Below are 20943 nucleotides of genomic sequence, written 5' to 3' on the forward strand. Positions count from 1 at the left end.
CAAAGCCTCACCGTTCTGGCTTCTAAGGAGCATTCTGGCTGTACTTACTCCAACATAGATTAGTTTGTTCTTTAGGCAGTCCATGATATTTTTAATATTCCTCTCCAACACCATAACTAAAATTCATTAATTAACCGTAGTGTTCCATAGTCACTGTACAACTTTCACAGGCATACAAAGCTGTTGGAAATTGCATGGCTTGGGAAAAGTGCACCTTAATCCTGAAACTGACATCTTTGCTTTTGAGCATAGTAAAAAGATCTTATGCCACAGATTTGTCTAACGCAATACATTGTTTGGTTTCTTAACTACTGCTACCATGAGTGTTGATAGTGAGTGGATCCAAGCAAAATGAAGTCTTCAACAACTTCAATCTTTTTTCCATTTATCATAAAGTTATTTGTAATGATTTTTTTTTTCTTTACATAGAGAGGCAACCCACACCAAAGGCTATGATCTTTAATCTTCAACAGTAAAGTATTTTAAGTCCTCTTTGCTTTCAGCAAGCAAGGTTGTATCATCTGGATATTGCAGGTTGTTAATGAGTCTTCCTCCTATCCTGATGCCAAGTTTTTCTTCATATAATCCAACTTCTTGGTTTATTTGTTCAGCATACAGATTGAATAAGTATGGTGAAAGAATACAACCCTTGCACACACCTTTCTTAGTTTTAAACCTAGCAATGTTCCCTTGTTTTGTTCAAAAAACCCCCCTCTTGGTCTATGTACAGGTTCCCCATAAACACAATTAAGTGTTCCAAAATACTCATTTTCTTCAACGTTGTACATAGCTTATTATGATTCACACAGTCTTAGCCAATAAAGCAATGGTAAACATATTTCTGGTATTCCTTGCTTTCAGGCAATATCCATCTGACGTCACTAATGATATCCCTCATTGCACGTCATCTTATGAATCTGGCTTGAACCTTTGGAAGTTCTCTGGCAATGTATAGTTGCAGCCACTTTTTAATTATTGTTAGCAAAATTTTGCTTTCGTGGGATATTAATGATGTTGTCCAAGGACTTCTGCATACCGTTGAATCACCTCTCTTTGGAACTGGCAGAAATATGGATCTCTACCAGTCAGATGAACAGGTAGTTGCCTTCCATATTTCTTGGCATAGATGAGTGAGTACCTCCAGTGCCGCCTCACTTTCTTGAAAGATTTTAATTTGTATTGCATCAATTCCCAGAGCCTTGTTCTTTGTCAACTCCTTCAATGCACCTTGAACTTCTTCCTTCAATATAATTGGCTCTTGATCACATGCTACTTCTTGAAATGGTTGAACATCAACCATCTCTCTCTGATTCAGTGATTCTGTGTATTTCTTTCATCTTCTTTTGATGCTTTCTGCATCATTCTGTATTTTGCTGATAGAATCCTTCAATATTGCAAGTTGAGGCTTGAATTTTTTTATTGTGTTTGCACAGCTTGAAGAAAATTGAGCATGTTCTTTCCTTTTGGTTTTCTAACTGGTCTTTGCACATTTCATTGTAATATTTGACTTTGTCTTCTTGAGCTGCCTTTTGAAATTTTCTAATTCAGCTCTTTTACCTCCTCATTTTTTCCATTTGCTTTAGCATCTCTACACAGGAGAGCAAATTTCAGAGTCTTGGTGTTTTCCTTATTCCTTATCTTTTTAATGACCTTTTGTTTTCTTCTGGTATGATGTCCTTGATGTCATCCCACAACTCTTCTGATCTTTGGTCTTTATTGTTGAATGCATAAAATCTGTTCTGCAGATGATTTCAAGTGGGATATGTTCAAGGTCATATTTTGGTTCTCATGGACTTGTTTTAAATTTCTTCAGCTTCAGCCCAAAATTGCACATGAGCAATTGATGGTATGTTCCACAGACTGCCCCTGACTTTGTTTTGGCTGATGATATGGAGCTTTCCCACTGTCTCCTTCCACAGACGTAGTCAGTTTGGTTTCTGTATATTCCATGTGGTGAGGTCCATGTGTATCTTTTATACTGTTTATAAAAGGTATTTGCAATGAAGTTTGGTCTTGCAAAATGCTATCATGTGATCTCCAGTGTATAGTTTCTATCACCAAGGCCATATTTTCCAACTACTGGTCCTTCCTCTTTCTTTCCAATCTTTGCATACCACTCTCCAGTAATTAACAATACATCTTGATTGCATAATTGATCAATTTTAGACTGAAGAAGTTGGTACAATTCTTCAATTTCATCATCACTGACTTTAGTGGTTGGTAGGTAAATTTGAATAGAAGTAGTATTAACTGGTCTTTCTTGTAGGTATATTGATATTATCTTATCTAATACAGCATTATACTTCAAGGTACCATTTAATAAATTATTATGCAAGCCTTAGTTATAAAAGCTGTCAACACAATACCCATATGTGCTTATATAACTTAAACACAGACGTGAATTTTTAAACTGGAAGATTGTATAAGTGATAGTTTATTAACTCTGGATAAACAAGTGCATTCTTATTTTAGAAACTATAGAAGAAGTCACAAAAGAACTGAAATATGCATCAGTGTGATAAAAAAAATCCACCAAAATAGGCATAATTGAAATTAAAAAGCAATAAAATGTTAAGATGAAATTTAAAGAAAAGATTTTAAAAGTTAATAAAAACAGAAAATATTTTTACGTAAGTGGTACTTTATCTTAATTTTCATGAGATTCTTTGAGAATTGGTTGAAAGCTGTGGACCCTCAATTAAAGCAAACAACAATCAAACAAAAAACAAAGCACATATGCGTAGACAAAACAAAACAAAGCAATTAACCTGTAATATCATGGGGGATGTGGAGATGGAGACACTTGTTTAGTGCATTTGAGTTGGTTCTGACTCATAGCGACTCTGTATAAGGTTTCTGAGGCAGGAGAAGAAAGTCTCAAATTTCTCCCATTGAGCAGATGATGACTCAAACCATGGAAACTGTATCATAAGAACTTGGTCTTTACATAAAGCATGCAATCATACATATTTTTAAACCTAAGACCTTAAATCAACCAGTTATCTGTCGGTTTTCATACCATGGTGACTTGTGTGTTGCTGCCAGTAATGACGTGAGTATTTTAATTCATCAGGATTGCCCATGGTGTATAGGTTTCAGCTGAGCTTCCAGATTAAGACAGACTAGGAAGAAGGAAAGGCAGTCCAGTTTTGAACAGTTAGCCACTGAAAACCTTATGAATAGCATCAGAACATTGTCTGATATAGTGTCAGAGGATGAGCACCTCAGGTTGAAAGGCAGTCAAAATACAACTGGAGAAGAGCTTCCTCCTCAAAGTAGAGTTGATATTAATGATGTGAATGGAACAAAACTTTGGGTCCTACATTTGCAAATGGGGTACAACTCAAAATGAAAAGAAATAGCTATAAACATCTGTTAAAAATTGAAACATGGAATGTATGAAGTATGAATCTAGGAAAATTGAAAGTCACCAAATATGAAATGGAATGCATAAAGATGGATATCCTGGACATGGTTCTTGTTGTTGTTAAGTACCGTTGAAACTATTCCCACTTAAGTGTTTCTGAAAATCAACTGGTAGGTTTGAACTGCTGACCTTGCAGTTCAAACCAAACTTGTGGTCCAGTGCTTATCCTACAGTGCCACAAGAGGACTCATAGACATTAGATAGCTAAAACTGATTGGTATTTGTGATTTTTAATTAAACAATCATATGATTTATTGTGTTAGCAATGACAAACTGAAAAGTAATGGTGTTGCATTCATCATCAAAAGCAGCATTTCAAGATTTATCTTGAAGTACAATGCTGTCTGTGACAGAAATAATATAGTTAATACCACTATCATTCAAATTTATGCCCCAGCCACTAAAGCCAGTGATGAGGGAATTGAAGACTTCTACCAATTTTCAAGTTTGAACTTGATCAACCTTGCAGTCAAGATGCATTGATATTTACTGGTGATTGGAATGCAAAAATTGGAAACAAAATTAGAAAATATGATTTTGGTGATATAAATAATGCTGAAAATCACATGATAGAATTTTTCAAGACCAATAACTTACACAGTTATTGCCAATATCCTTTTTCAATAAGATAAAAGGCTATTTTATGTTACATGTGAACCTCACCAAATGGAATACACAGGAAACAAGTTGACTGCAACTGTGGGAAGAAACGGTATAGAAGATCAATATCGTCAGCCAAAATGTGCCAGGGGCCGAAAGTTGAGTCAATTGTTCATATGTAAGTTTAGCTGAAACTTAAGAAAATTAAAACAATCTAATAAGCACAAAATATGACCTTGAATATGTTGTTGTTAGGTGCCATTGAGTCAGTACCAATTCCTAGTGACCCTATGCACAACAGAAAAAAACACTGCATGTCCCATGCCAACCTCACAATTGTTGCTACATTTGAGCCCATTGCTGCTGCCACTGTGTTAATCAGTCTCACTAGGGATCTTCCTCTTTTTCTTTGACTCTCCACTTTACCAAACATGATATCCTTCTCAAGGGACTGGTCCATCCTAAAAATATGTCTGAAGTATGAGACATAACATCTGGCCATCCTGGCTTCCAAGAACACTCTGGATGTACTTCTTCCAACACAGATTGGTCATTATTTTGGCAGTCCATGGTACTTTTTAATATTCTCCTCCAACACCATAACTCAATTGCATCAATTCTTATATGATCTTCCTTATTTAGTGCCCAACTTTCATATGTATATGAGGTTATTGAAAATATCATGTCTTGGACACTTTACTAAGGTAAACCTTAGTCCTCAAACTGGCATCTTTGTTCTTGAACATTTTAAAGAGGTCTTGTACAGCATATTTGCCTAATGCAATGTGTCATTTAATTTCTTGACTACTGCTTCCATAAGTGTTGATGGCTGATCTGAGCAAAATGAAGTCTTTGAAAACTTCAATCATTTCTTCATTTATGTGGATGTTGTTTGTTGATCCAGTGGTAAGGATTTCTGTCTTCTTTATACTGAGGTGTAAGCCATACTGAAGGTTGTGGTCTTTGATCTTCATCAGTAAGTATTTTAAGCCCTCTTCACTTTCAGCAAGCAAGGTTGTATCATCTGCATATTGCAGGTTGTTCATGTGTCTTCCTCCTATCTTGTTACCACGTTTTTCTTCATAAATACAGCTTCTAGGATTATGTGCTCAGCATACAGATTGAATAAGTATGGTGACAGAACACAACCCTGGCACACACCTTTGCTAATTTTAAACCTTTCAGTCTTTCCTCATTCTGTTGAAATAATTCCCTCTTGATGTATGCATAGGAACCTCCTGAGCACAAGTAAATGTTATGGAGTACTCATTCGTTGCAATGTTGTCCACAGCTTGTCATGATCCAAACAATCAAAAGCCTTTGCATAGTTCATAAAGCACAGGTAAGCACCTTTCTCATATTCTCTGCTTTCAGCCAAGATCCATCTGACATAGTAATGATATCTCTCTTTCATGTCCTTGTCTGAATCCAGCTTGAGCCTCTGGCAGTTCTCTGTCAATGTACGGTTGCATTGAAGGTATTCTAGCTAGAATTTAAAAACCATCAGAAATAGATGACATCAAGAACATCATACAGGAAGAAAGTAAAAGGTCATTCAAAGTATAGGAAGGAAAGAAACCACTAAAATAGATGTCATAAGAAACTCTGAAACTTGTTCTTGAGCGCATAGAAGCAAGAGCACCTGGAAGAAATGATGAAATAAAAGAGTTGAAAACAAAATATCAAAGGGTAACTCAAGAAGACAAAGTAAAGTATTATAATGAAATGAGCAAAGATCTGGAGTTATAAAACCAAAAAAGGAAAAAACATACAGCATTTCTCAAGATGAAAGAACTAAAGAAAAAATGTCAAGCTTCAGGTTTCGATACTGAAGGAGTCCTGGTGTGGTGCTATAGAATAAGCACTGGACTGCTAACCAAAAGATTGGCAGTTCAAACCCACCAGTCATTCCCTGGAAACCCTATACTGGGTCGCTATGTGTTGGAACCAAATCAATGGCACTTAACAATAACAACAATGAGGCACTACAGGATAAGCACTGTATTGCTAATTCAAAGGTTGGTGGTTCAAAACCACCAGCCACTCCTTTAAAACCCTATATAGGGTCACTGAGTTGGAACCAACTCAATAGCACTTAACAGTAACAATAACATATGCAAAAATATTAAATCATGCAGAGAGTATCAAAAGAAGATGGAAGGTACACGCAATGTCACTGTAATGAAAAAGAATTAGTACATGATCAACTACTTCAAAAAGGTAGTTTATGATCAAGAGTGATGGTATTGAAGGAAGACGTCTAAACTGCACAGAAGACAAAAGACAAGGATCCCAGAACTGACAGAATACAAACTGAAATGTCTCAACAAACTGAGGCAGTGCTAGAAGCCCTCATTGGCCTATTGCAAGAAAGTTGGAAGCTTTCTGGCCAACCAGTTGGAAGGGATCCATTTGTGTGTCTATTCCCAAGAAAAATGACCCAATAGAATGCAGAAATCACCAAACAATGTCATTAATATCATGTGTAAGTAAAATTGTGCTGAAGATAATTCAAAATCAGTTGTAGCATATTAACAGGGAACTGTCAGAAATTCAAGTTAGATTCAGAAAAAGGATGTAGAATAAGGGATATCATTGTTGATGTGAGATGGATCTTGGCTAAAAGCAGAGTATGTCAGAAAGATGTTACTTATGATTTATTGACTATGCAAAGGCACACTCAACTGTGTAGACTATAACAAACTATGGATAACATAGCAAAGAATGGGTATCCCAGAACAGTTAATTGTTCTCATGAGGAACCTGTACATAAATCAAGAGGCAGTCATTAGAAAAGAACAAGGGGATTGTGAATGGTTTAAAATCAGTAAAGGTGTATACCAGGGTTGTCTTTTTTCACCATATTTATTCAATCTGTATGCTGAGCAAATAATCCAAGGAGATACATATATGAAAAAGAACATGGCATCTGGATTGGAGGAAGACTCATTAACAACCTGTGATAAGCAGATGACACAATCTTGCTTTCTGGAAACCAAGAGGACTTAAAATATTTACTGATGAAGATCAAAGACTACAGTCATCAATAAGGATTGCACCTGAATGTAAAGAAAACTCAAGTTCTCATAACCAAACTATAAAAAAAAATCATGATAAATGAAGAAAAGATTGAAGTTGTTGAAGACTAAATTTTGGTTGCTTCCACAATCAGCACTCATGTAAGCAGCAGTCAAGAAATCACAGGATGTATTGCATTAGATAAATTGGCTGCAAAAGACTTCTTTAAAGTGTTATAGAGCATAGATGTCAGTTTGGGGACTAAGTTGCATCTGTTCCAAATCATGGTATTTTCAATCACCTCATCTGCATGTGAAAGATGGACATGGAATAATGAAAACCTTAGAAGAATTGATTCATTTGAATTATCATGTTAGCAAAGAATACTGAAATTACTATACACTACCAGAAGAGCAATTAAATCTGTGTTGGAAGAAGTACAGTCAGAATGCTTCTTAGAAGCAAGGATATTGAGACTTTTTGTCTAGTATTTTGAACATGTTTTTAGGAGGCATTAGTCCCTGGAGAAGGGCATTGTGCTTGGTCAAGTGGAGGTTTAGCAAAAAAGAAGAAGACCATCAACAAGATGGATTGCCACAGTAGTGGCAACACTGGAATCAATTGTAATAACCATTGTGAGGCTAGCACAATGTTTATTTCTGTTGTGCATAGGATCCTCATGAGTTGGACCTGACTTGTTGACACCTGACAATAACAACTATATACCATTGTTGTTATTAAGTATGGTCTAGCCATTTCTGACTCTTAACAACCCTATGAGTTTTTGAGGGGCAGCTGGTGGATTTGAACCATTGACTTTGTAGTTAACAGTCCAGTGCTTATCCTACAGCACCACAACAGGACTCCATATACATATGCATGTGTTTATATATATGGGGAGTGTGGTTTCTCTGTAGGATAAGTACTGTACTGTGAACCACAGGGTTGGCAGTTCAAATCCACCATCTCCTCAGCAGGAGAAAGATAAGGCTTTCTGCTCCCACAAAAATTACAGCCTGAGAAACCCTAAACAGATTTGCTGTGAGTCAAAACCAACTTGATGGCACTTAAAAAACACAAATAATATGTAAATGAGTATAAGTTTGTTTGTTGTTATTGTTAGGTGGCATTGAGTCAGCTCAGTTCCACCACTCATCTGTCAGTTTGTTATATGGTGGTTGATTGCAGTTGCTGTCATGCCACCAATATTTTCCATAACAGTAGGTTTACACATTGTGGTCAAGTTTCAGCTGAGCTTCCAGACTAAGGCAAACTAGAAAGGATGAGAGGTAGACCTTATGAACAGCAGTAGAACATTGTCTGATATAGTGTCACAAGATGAACCTCTCAGGTTTAAAGTCACTCAAAATACGACTGGATAAGAGTTGCCACCTCAAGGTAGAGCTGACCTGAATGGCACGAGTGGAGTAAAGCCTTTGGTACCTTCATTTGTTGATGGGGTACAACTCAAAATGAGAAGGAAAAAAAAAATTTAAGTGCCCACTAACAATCATAGAGTGGAATGTATGAAGTATGAATCTAGGAAAACAAGAAGTCATCAAACATGAAACAGAACACAAAAAGATTGACATCCTAGGCATTAGTAAGCTGAAATGGACTGGTACCAACTATTTTGAATTGGACAACCATATTATTACTATGCTGAGCATGGCAAATTGAAGAGGAACAATATTACATTAATCATCAAAAAGAGAATTTCAAGGTCTATCTTGAGGTACAATGCTGACTTTGAAAATATATGCCTACAAGGAAGACTAGTTAATACCACTGTTATCAAATTACATACTAATCAATAAACACAATGATGATGAAATTGAAAAATTCTACCAAATTTTCAGCCTGAAATTGATCAAACATGCAATCAAAATTGAAACTACTGGTGACTGGAAAGTAGGGAACAAAGAGGAAGGATCAGTAGTCAGAAAATATGACTTTGGTGATAGAAACAATGCTGGAGATCTCATGATATAATTTTGTGAGACCAATAACTTACTAATTGAAAATATCCTTTTCAACAATATAAAATGTGATGAAATACATGGACATCACTGGATGTAATACACAGGAATCAATTGGCTACATCTGTGCGAAGAGACAATGGAGAAACTCAATATCATCAGTCAAAACAAGGCCAGAGGTCAACTGTTGACAAGAGCATCAATTGCTCCTACACAAGTTCAGGTTGACACTTCAGAAAATGAAAACATGTGAACGAGAGCCAAAATATGACCTTGAATATACCCCACCTCAATTAAGAGACCATCTCAAACAGAGATTTAATACACTGAACACTAATGACGGCAGACCACACAAGTTGTGGGATGACATCAAGAACATCATACATGAAGAGTGAACAGACAAAAATGGATGTCAGAATAGACTCTGAAACTTGCTTTTGAAAGTATAAACTGGAAGAAATAATGAAGTTAAAGAGCAGAACAGAAGATCTCAAAGGGAAGTTCAAGAAGACAAAGTCAAGTATTATAATAAAATGTACAAAGATATAGAGTTAGAAAACCAAAAGGGAAGAAGAGGCTAAACATTTCTCAAGCTGAAAGAACTGAAATAAAAATTCAAGCCTCAAGTTGCACAACTGAAGGATTCTATAGACAAAATGGAGTCCTGATGTGGCACTGTAAGATAAGCACTGGACAACAAGGTCATTGAACCTCAAGGTTGGCAGTTTAAACTCACAAGCCTCTCCTCAGAAACCTTATACAAGGTTGCTATGAGTTGGAACTGACTCAGTGACACTTATTAACAACAATGGGAAAATACTGAGAGATGCAGAAAGCATCAAGAAAAGATGGAAGGAATACACCAAAAAGAATTGGTCAGTGTTAATTCATTTCAAGAGAAATCATATGATTAAGAACCAATAGTATTGAAGACAGAAACCCAAGATGCACTGAAGATCTTGGTGAAAACCAAGGCTCCAGGAATTGACAAGTACATATTGAAATGTTTCAACAAACTGCTACAGGGATGAGTTGTCTATGCCAAGAAATTTAGAAGGTAGCTACACAGCCAACCAGTTGGAATGTGCCCATTCCAAAGAAAAGTAACACAGTGGAATGCAGAAATCACTGAATGGTATCATAAATATCTTTTACAAGTAAAAATTTGCTGAAGATAACTCAAAACCAGTTGCAGCAGTCCATTGACAGGGAGGTACCAGAAATCCAAACCAGATTCAGAGGAGACTATGGAATAAGAAATATCATTGCTGACATCAGATAGATGTTAGCTAAAAGCAGAGGATGCCAGAAAGATGCTTACTTGTACATATTGATCCACACAATTGTGTGGATCATAACAAACTATGGATATGATGCACTATATAGCTGTGTTTTGTTCTATTGTTTATAGGGTCGTTATGAGTCAGAACCAACTGGATGACACCTAACAACAAATATACACATATCAGTTAAATTTATCATCTGAATATCCTGTTGTATAATTTTATATTTACCTTATTATCGATCCCATTCCACTCTGATTAATATTAACCCTTTTGCCAGATACTGTAAGTAATACAGTTTTATATTCTGAATTGAAATAAATACTGTTTATAAAATGATCACAAACAATTAAGTATGATTTCTATCTTTTTTATCTTTATATATATTTTTTTCTATGTAAGTATGGTAGTAAAGGTGATACAATGAATTCAAGTAAGTAACATTTAATCATTGTTTTTGGAGAGTATTATAATTTAGTATATAATGGATGTTCTTGAGTAGGAGTTTTATTGGATCTATATCAAAATACCACACTCAGAATGTGCACTCTGGCTTGTTGTATATCATACAAGTACAGTCATACGTTTAGCATCATTGGTATTAGATTAGGACACCATGAATGGGAAAATGAACCCAAGGGTAGCTCAGGTTGGCAAAAACAAACATTTTAAAACAAATAATAGCTTTTGTGTGGCACCAGTTTTGTATTTCAATATCAACCACATTCAAAATTATCTAAAATTTCCAGTTCCCTTAATATAACCATATACTAAGACTAAAATTAGCAATAGCAAGGGATCGATCTCTAATTGGGAAAGAATATTGTGTTGTGAAGTGACATTGAGTCAGTTCCAACCCATAGCAACCCTGCATAGGGTTTCCGAGGAGTAGCTGGTGAGCTTCAACCACCACCTTGCAGTTCAAATGGCTTTACAATCTGGTGCATTAACCCACAGAGCCACAACTAATATCCCTGACTCATGAAGGGGATTTGAATCTCTTACTAAATCTTCCACCATCCTACTACAGAGAACTGGAGACAGTGATTTGGAGGCCAGCTAAGCTTTTTCAGAATGTTATTCTTCTTGTGAAATATAAACTTCTGCCTTATACTACCAACCTAAAGGTTGGGAAATTAAAGAATGGCCTAGTAAACTGCTTCCAGAGCCCTGGTGTGGTGCTGTGGGTTAATGAGCCAGACTGTAAAGCCATTTGAACTCCAAGTTCGGTGGTTCAAGTTCACCAGCTGCTCCTCAGAAACCCCATACAGGTTCGCTATAGGTTGGAATCGACTTGACAGCACTTAACAACAACAACAACAAAATAAAGATTATAGCCAAGAAAACCCTCTGGAGCAGATCTTCTCGGTAATATATGAGGTCTCCATGAATCAGAATCTACTATACATCATTGGTTTTGGTTTTTAATTTTATTTTCATTATTGTCAATCTTGGAAAACTAAAGTTTAATTTATTAGGGGTCTCAGTAGGTTTTCTTTTAAATCTGTTGTTTCTTTCCTATATAAAACTCTATTCACCTTTATCTGTTTTTCTCAACCTTAGCCTCCAGATCACTGGCCCCAAATTACAACTTAGTACCTTTAACCTCACTTTACAGAGAAGGGAAAACGGAAACTCAGAGAGATTAAATGACTTGGCTAAGGTTAAAATATGGGTCATCTTGAATGTGAGATAGAAACCAATTCTTTTGTTCATATTTCATGGTTTTTTGCTCCATATAACTGTGCCATCTGGTCTCAGATGACTCAATTCTGTTTTTCTTCTTCATACACTTTAGCAGAATTGTGCCATCAACCAATTTCCAGTGACAAGGAGGCAGTTTAGTATTACCAGGAAGGCCATTCCTTTAGTAATACCGTTAGAATTGTTTTTGTTTTTGTTTGTGGCCAGACTCCATTTTTTAATAGTACTTTCTTATTTTTATTGATGTATTCTACTCTTGATAGTCTTTCTATTTTGTTTATCTGTATTTTCTTGGGTATACCTTTGACTCTTATTTTTGCCTATATTTCTTTTATTACAATAATTTGATGATTTGATTTTATTATTATAATATGATAACTCAAAATTATCATCTATATTTATCCGTCTTAGCTTTTCGATTCCCAGAAGTACCATTTTAATTCATCCTGCACATGACCAGGTTACACTTTTTAAACATACATTTTACCATTTTATCCTTATGCTGAAAACCCTATAATTCAGAATGATAAGTGATAAGAGATGAACAGAGGCATAAAAATATTTTGAAACTCCAGTCAGAAAACATTGTGGCAGAAACTGTAATTACGATGATGAGAAGGAGGATGATTAAAAAACAAAACAAAACAAAAGGCTATTCCCAGAGAAGAGTTAAAACTGCTGGCATGGAATATATTCTAGGTGGTTGAGAGGGTAGATAACAGGAAGAGGCAGCAGATCAGAAATGAAACAACTCCACACGCTTTCAAGAATCTTTTCTCTGAAACAATACATGCTGTTTTTTAAAGAGCTGAAAGCTCCTGCTCAGTCTTTCCTGATTCCTATTCTCTAATGTTACTTGAAAGATATAAAATAAGTGTTGTATCTCTGTCAACACCTCTGATGCCTGTGTTCAGACTCTATAAAGAAAAACAACAACGAAAACTCCTAAGGATGAAATAGGAAGCACTGTGACTCTATAGGATAAGCACTGGAGTGCTAGCCACAAGATTAGAGGTTTGAGCACACCAGCTGCTCTGAAGAAGAAAGATGGAGCTGTCTGTTCCTACAAAAATTTACAAGCTTAGATATTGTATACAGAGTCACAATGAGTTGGAACCAACTAGACTTAGGATGCAGTAAATGAAGACCTTGGCATGAACTTCACATACATTCTTAGTATGTGAAGCCTTCCTAAGTAGGATGGCAGAGGGAGGTACATGTTAAATCCTGTACCCCCCTCTACCATCTTCTTAGCATATTAGAGAGCAGGACATTGGATTTAGGAGTGACCCCATCACAGTGTAGAAATGTTGTACTGAAAGAAAGTCTAATAACACTGGGAAATGGGCTTTTAACCTAGAACAGCATCCTGTTGTTTACCTTTAAATTGGAGAGGTGTTTGAACAAGTACTCTAAGTGGATGCAAATTATGCCAAGATCATGGGTTTGGAAAACACAAAATGAAGAGAGTTCTTTCCCTCTCTGAAGAAGAGTAAATAAGAAATAATCAATAACAGGATACTGGAAGACATAGCTTCTTGAAGATGCAGAGAAAGAATGAATCTCAGCAGTACATTTATTTCAGAGTCCAAAGCACTTCAGTGAAAACTATCTTACTATCCTCTATAGGATACCAGAAGGAGTCCTTTTTGCACAGTGGTTAAGTATTCTGATGCTAACCAGTCACTCTGTGGGAGAAAGATATGCCATTATGTTTCTGTAAAGATATACAGCCTTGAAAACCCAACGGGACAGTTCTACTTTATCCTATAGGATCACTATGCATCAGAATTGACTCAACAGCAATGTATATAATATGCAAGAATAATGTTTTCTATACAGGAGAAACATGTTGAGAAAGAAAGACAATAGGACTAGATAAAACTGTAGACTGATGCTATTTCAAGAAATTTAATAACAAGGAAGCAATAAAAGGCAGAAATGACACTGGGGAAATTAAAACATTGATTTGAGGATGACTTTAGAGAATCACTGAAAAAGACAGAATAAGAAAAGCAGAAAATAATTGGAGAGGGGCTAATTAGATAAAGAGATAATAGTGGAGATAATTTTCCATATTCCAAAGAAATAATAAACAAAATTGTATACGTTTTGCCTTTGCCTGCACTAACTAAACATCCAAGCAAGGAGATAGAAAAACAACAACAACAAACTCTGATGTTTCAGGAGAAGTCAAAAGGGAAGTATACTAAGATCTGGAGATCACATAACAGAATTAACATGGATTAAAGATCTAAATGTGAATCCCAGAATTACAAAGGCCATCAGTAAAAAAATAGGGAAAAATGTGAGACTCTAATACAGGGCATACACAGACTACCAAACATTTTGAAATTTATACAAACAAAAATTGATAAAATAGATCAATGGGACATACTAAAAATTAAAAATGTGTGTACATCAAAAGACTTAATCAAAAGAGTAAAAAGGGAACCCACAGAAATGGGAAAAAATCTTTTTCAACGACACATCAGACAAGGGACTAATTTTCAAAATATATTGGAACTGCAACACATCTACAAGAAAAGGACACATAACCCAATTAAAAAATGGGGACAGGACATGAACAGACACTTCACCAAGGAAGAGATTTGAGCAGCCAACAAACATATGAAGAAATGTTCACGATCACTAGGCATTGTTGTTGTTTTTAAGTGCCGTCGAGTCATTAGAGAGATGCAAATCAAAACAACAATGAGATATCATCTCACACCAGCAATGATAGCAAAGATCAAAAAAGTGAAGGACAATAAATGCTGGCGAAGATGTGGAGAGACTGGGACACTCATACATTTCTGGTGGGATTGCAAAACGGTCCCACCACTCTAGAAAATAATATGGCGCTTTCTCAGAAGGTTGGAAATAGAGATACTTTATGATTCAGCAATTCCTCTACTTGGTATTTATCCACAAGAAATATGAGCCATGAGTAGATATATGCACACCGATGTTCATAGCAGCACAATTTACAATAGCAAAAAGATGGAGACAGCCTAAGTGCCTATCTATGGAAGAATGGATAAACAAACTGTGGTACATACACACAATGGAATATTATGTTACCTTGAAGAATAACAAGGAAGCTTCAAGGCACCGCATAACATGGATGAACCTTGAGGACATTATGCTGTGTGAAATGAGTCAGTCACAAAAGAAGAAATATAGTATAGTCCATTATTGTAAAGGATTAAGAAAAAGCACCCACACTAAAAGGGGGGAAAGAAAAGATGGAAAGAATGAACAGAGTAATTGCACCAAAAAGATATTGTCAATGTTCAACCATTTCAAGAGCTAGCCAATGGTACTGAAGGAAGAAGTTCAAGGTGCATCGAAGGCACTGGCAAAGAACAAGGAACTGGGAATTGGTGGAATATAAATTGAAATCTTTCAACAAACTGATACAACACTGGAGGCACTCACTCATCTATGCCAAGAAATTTGGAAGGCAGGTACCTGGCCAAATGATTGGAAGAGGTTCGTATTTGTGCCTATCCCAAAGAGAGGTGACCCAACAGATTGCACAAATCATTGGACAAAATCATTAATATCTCATGCAAATAAATCTTTTGCTAAAGATCGGTCAAAAATGGCTGCAACCATGCACTGACAAAAAACTTACAGGGGTTCAAGTCAGATTCAGAAGAGGATATGGAATGAGGGATATCATTGCTGACATTAGATGGATCTTGGTTGAAAGTAAAGAATATCAGAAAGATTTTTATCTGTGCTTCATTGACTACTCAAAGGCTTTTGATTGTGTAGATCATGGACAGCATTGCGGAAAATGAGTGTTCCAGAACATTTTGTTGTGCTCCTGAGGAACCTGTACATAGACCAGTAGGCAGTTGTTCGAATAGAACAAGGGAACATCAAATGGTTTGAAATCAGGAAAGGTGTGCACCAGAGTTGTATTCTTTAACCATACTTATTCTATCTATATGCTGAGCAAATAGTACGAGAAGCTGGGCTATATAAAGAAAAATGTGGCATCAGGATTGGAGGAAGAGGAAGACTCTTCAACAGCTGGTGGTATGCAGATGATACAACTTTGCTTGCTGAAAGCAAAGAGAACTTAAAATACTTACTGACGAAGACAAAAGACCACAGTCTTCAGTATGGGTTGCATCTCAGTGTAAAGAAAAAAAAAAAAAATCCTCACCACTGGACCAATAAGTAACATCACAATAAATGGACAAAAAATTGAAGTTGCCAGACTTCATTTTGCTCAGATTGACCTCAACATTAATTGAAGCAGCAGTTAAGAAATTAAACAGCATATTGCATTGGGAAAATCTGCTGCACAAGACCTCTTTAAAGTATTGAAGAACAAAGATGTCAGTTTGAGAACTAAGGTGTGCCAGACCCAAGTGCACCTAATTGTATTTTCAGTAACCTCATATGCATATAAAAGTTGGACATTGAATAAAGAAGACCATAGAAGAATTAGTGCATTTGAGCTATGGTGTTGGAGAATATTAAAAGTACCGTAGACTTTTAATTGTTTTGCCAAAAAAGCAAACCAATCTATGTTGGAAGAAGTGCAGCCAGCATGCTTCTTGGCAGCCAAGATGGCCACACTTCATCTCTCATTGTTGTTATTGTTAGGTACCATTGAGTCAGTACCGACCCATAGTGACTTTATGCAGAGCAGAACGCAACACTGCCTGATCCTAGGCCTACCTCACATCTCTCATACTTTGGATAAATAATCAGGAGGGCCCGGTCCCTGGAGAAGGATATCATGTTTGGTAAAGTGGAAGGTCAGAGAAAAACTGGGAGACCCTCAACGAGATGGATTGACAGAGTGGCAACAGAAATGGGTTCAAACATGGCAAGAATTGTGAGGTTGGTGCAAAACCGGGCAGTGTTTCATTCTGTGGTGCATAGGGTTGGTACTGTATCCATGCCAACTAAGAACAACATACTAAGATCATAGCAAAATTTTAGTTGCCAAAAATATGTTTAACATCCTTCAAGTTACATAAAAAGATATAAACATTAGGTCTACTTCAGATTTCTTTCCTGTAGTACTAGGGAAAAAACCTAGAATTAACTACAGGCAGTTCCCAGTTTGAGCATGTTCATTTCCTAAGTCTGTTTTTAAGTCAAATTTATGTTGTAACAGTTAGGTACAGTGCATAGCTAATGTCAGTTAATCAAATTTCATCTTAATATAAGTATATAGTGTGCCTTTGTATGTGTAAAAACCATTAATAGTCACTTCCAGGTACACTAACACGTCTTTAGTATAATAATGTTGTTATGTGCCATCAAGTCAGTTCTGACTCTTAGCGACCCAGTATAGGTTTTCCAAGGCTGTAAATCTTTCTCCCTCAGAGCAGTTGGTGGGCTCGAACTGCCTATATTGTGGTTCACAGTCCAGTACTTATCCTACAGAGTCACCATGTGTTCCCCTTAACATAATACAGTTATAATACTAATGCTTTTCAAAATGTTGCCCACTTGTTATTAGGAATCATTGTATGTACCTTGACTTTTTGGTATAATAGGCACTACTGGGGGTTGTTTGTAACTACAGGTTGTATGTAGGTTGAATGTTTGTAATCCAGGGACTACTTGTACTACAGAATTTACAAAAGAAGCATTGATCACTTATAAGTGAAAGACACTGTTCAGCACTTTGTAAGGACTTATTTTATTTCATCGTATAGCTATTATGATCCTCTAGGTGAGAATGACTACTTTACAAGACACAGAGCTCATGATGACATAGTTGTTATATATATGTGAGTATATTTGTAGAATGATCTTGGCATTGTACTGGCTCCCCTCCTTCACCCCCTTCCCCCAACACCTCTCCAACTCCACTTCCTCAAAAAAATGAATTCCAAAGTCTTAGACTCTTTGGTGTGGTGTTGTAGGATAAGCACTGAAGTGCTAACCATGAGCTTGTTTCAAACCCACCAGCTGCTCCTTGGAAACCCTACCAAGGGTCATTATATGAGTTGGAGTCTGGGTGTGGTGCTTTAGGATAAACACTAGACTGCAAAGTCAGTTAGAATCAAAAGGTCGATGGTTCAAACTCACCAGCCATTCCTCAGGAGCCTTATACAGGGTTTCTGAGAGTCGGAACTGACTCAATGGCATTTAACAACAACAACAACAACAACACAGCATTTAATAACAATATATGAGTTGGAACCAACTCGATGGGACAGCAAGAAGGTGGTCATAGATATCTAGAGTTTTCTCCTTGTCACAACTTCTCCTTGTTACTATAAAAACAAAACAAAACCCACTACGATCCAGTCTATTTCAGCTCATAGTGACCCTATAGCAGAACTTCTCCTGAGGGCTTCTAAGACTATAAATCTTCAAGGCAGCAGACAGTCACATCTTTCTCCTGTGCTCTAGCTGGTGGATTTTAACTAGTGTCATTGTAGTGAACAGTCCAGTCCCAACTCACTGAGCCACCAGAACTTTTCCACTGTTACTAGTTTAGCCCAAATCACATTTATTTGACTTTATTTTTCTGAAATAAAATTTCTACCCCTTTGTCACATTGAATTTTATTCTCAATTGAGCAGCAAAAGTAACTAGGCCATGTCAGTGCTCTAGTCAAAACTACCCAATAACTCCCAATTTCAATAAGAGAAGAGCCAAAGTCTCTCTAATGGCTATAAGAGTACTTGCAATTGTCCTTCATTCCCTTTCTAACATCATACCCTATATCTCTGAGCTCAGTCACTCCACTTCAGCACACAGACCTTCATATGTTTCTTAAATACAGTGAATGTGCACCTCCTGCATGGCCTTTGCTAAATGTTTCTTCCCTTATATCCACTTAAGTAATCCCATCTTCTGTTTTAATTTTAGTGTAATTATAACTTTAATGTACAGATAGATAGATGCATGGAATGACACTCAGACTGAATGTGTATGGGAGGGATAATTGGTGTATACATGCTAATATGTAAAGATTTGACAGAGGATATTTGTACATGAGTATTTACCTTTGTGCAAACATATCCATGAATATGGTAGAGCATACAGAGGAATACAGTTATGAAAACTTCTTAAACATAACCAAACATGCTACTACATGCTACTTTTGTGAGTCATGACACGGGTCTTAAAAGGCCATGAAAAGCCATCTAAAGTAAAACTATTGATCGCTCCCTATCTGGAGGGAAGAAAAGCAATGACTCATAGAAACAACTAGTCCAATGGACTAATGGAGCAGTTAGACTACATTTTCCATGGCCCTGAGACCAGAAGAACTGGATGGTAGCTCTCTAACTCTACCAACTGCCCTGAAAAGGATCACAATCAATGGTCCTGGATAGAGTGGGAGAGAAATGTAGACAAAAAGTCATAAAAAAAAAAACCAGGCTTATTTAGTCAGTTAGAGACCGATGGAACCCAGAGACTATGGCACTTGGTCACCCTTCAAATCTGGAACTGAATTCATGCCGTGACTAAATTTTCAGCCAAATAATAGAGGGATTTATAAGTAGAACAATAAAATCAGTATAGTATGACCATCTTAAAATAATCAAACATTAGAGATCAAAGGGGCAGTGTTTACCCAAGGATAAATTTGAGAATTTTAGGGAATGGAAATAAGAAACTCAGGGAGGAAGTGGGATAGATGATGTTGCATTAAGGGGATTGAAATCAGTGAGATGAAACAAAATATGCTTGAATTGTCCAATGCAAAATTCATTATCTGCTTTGTAGACCTTAACCCAATTCACAATAAAAAGCAAAAACAAAAACAACAAAAAAATAGTGCAATTATTACTCTCTCATTGAGGCTTATTCTAACCACCCAATTAAATAGGTGTGACAGGCTGAGTAATTGCCCCAAAGATTGTTGTTGTTGTTGTTAAGTGCCATCAAATCAGCTCGGATCCATAGCACCCCTATATAGGATTTCTGAGGAGCAACTGGTGAGCTTGAACTGCCAACCTTGCAGTTCAAACAGACACTGCAGGCCAGTTCATTATCCAACAGTGCCACACCAAGATTCCTGCCCCCAAAGATATCGGTCTAAATCACCAGAGCCTGTGAATGTTGTCTTACATGTCAAAAGGGATTTTGCAGATACAATTAAATTATGTATTTTTATATAGTGACAAAGAAAAACCTTTCTGCTCCCATAAAGATAGACATCTTTGGAAACACTATACCTGGGTCACTATGAGTCAGAATTGACTCGACGACAATGGGTTTATAGGGATGATCCTGGATTATCTTGATGAGCGCTAAATCTAAACACATTGTAATTATAGGAAAGAGAAGGTGAGAGGAGGAAATATCAGGACAGAGAGAGTATGAGAGACTGGGCCATGAGTCAAAGAATGTAGGTGACCTCTCAAAGCTAGCAAAAGGAATGGAAACAACTCTTCCTTAAAGTCTCCAGTACTGCAATTTCTTAATTTTCAGATGCAGATGATACAACCTTGCTTGCTGAAAGCAAAGAGGACTTAAAATACTTCCTGATGGAGATCAAAGAGCACAGTCTTCTGTATGGATTGCATCTCAATGTAAAGAAAACAAAATTCCTCACCACTGGACAAATAAGCAACATTCTTATCAATGGAGAAAAGATTGAAGTTGTCAAGTCTTAGATCAACCATCAACACTCATGGAAGCAGCAGTCAAGAAATTAAGTGACGTATTGCATTAGGCAAATCTGCTGTACAAGACCTTTTTAAAGTGTTGAAGAGCAAAGATGTCAGCTTGAGGACTAAAGTGCACCTGACCAAAGCCATGGTATTTTCCATAACCTCAAATGCATGTGAAATCTGGACAACGAATAAGGATGACCGTAGAAGAATTGATGCCTTTGAGTCATGGTGTTGGAGGAGAATATTGAAAGTGTCATGGGCTGCCAAAAGAACCAACAGATCTGTGTTGGAAGAAGTGCAGCCAGAGTGTTCCTTGG

This window comes from Chrysochloris asiatica, unplaced genomic scaffold (assembly GCF_000296735.1).
Source record: "Chrysochloris asiatica unplaced genomic scaffold, ChrAsi1.0 scaffold00019, whole genome shotgun sequence".
Lineage (NCBI taxonomy): Eukaryota > Metazoa > Chordata > Mammalia > Afrosoricida > Chrysochloridae > Chrysochloris > Chrysochloris asiatica.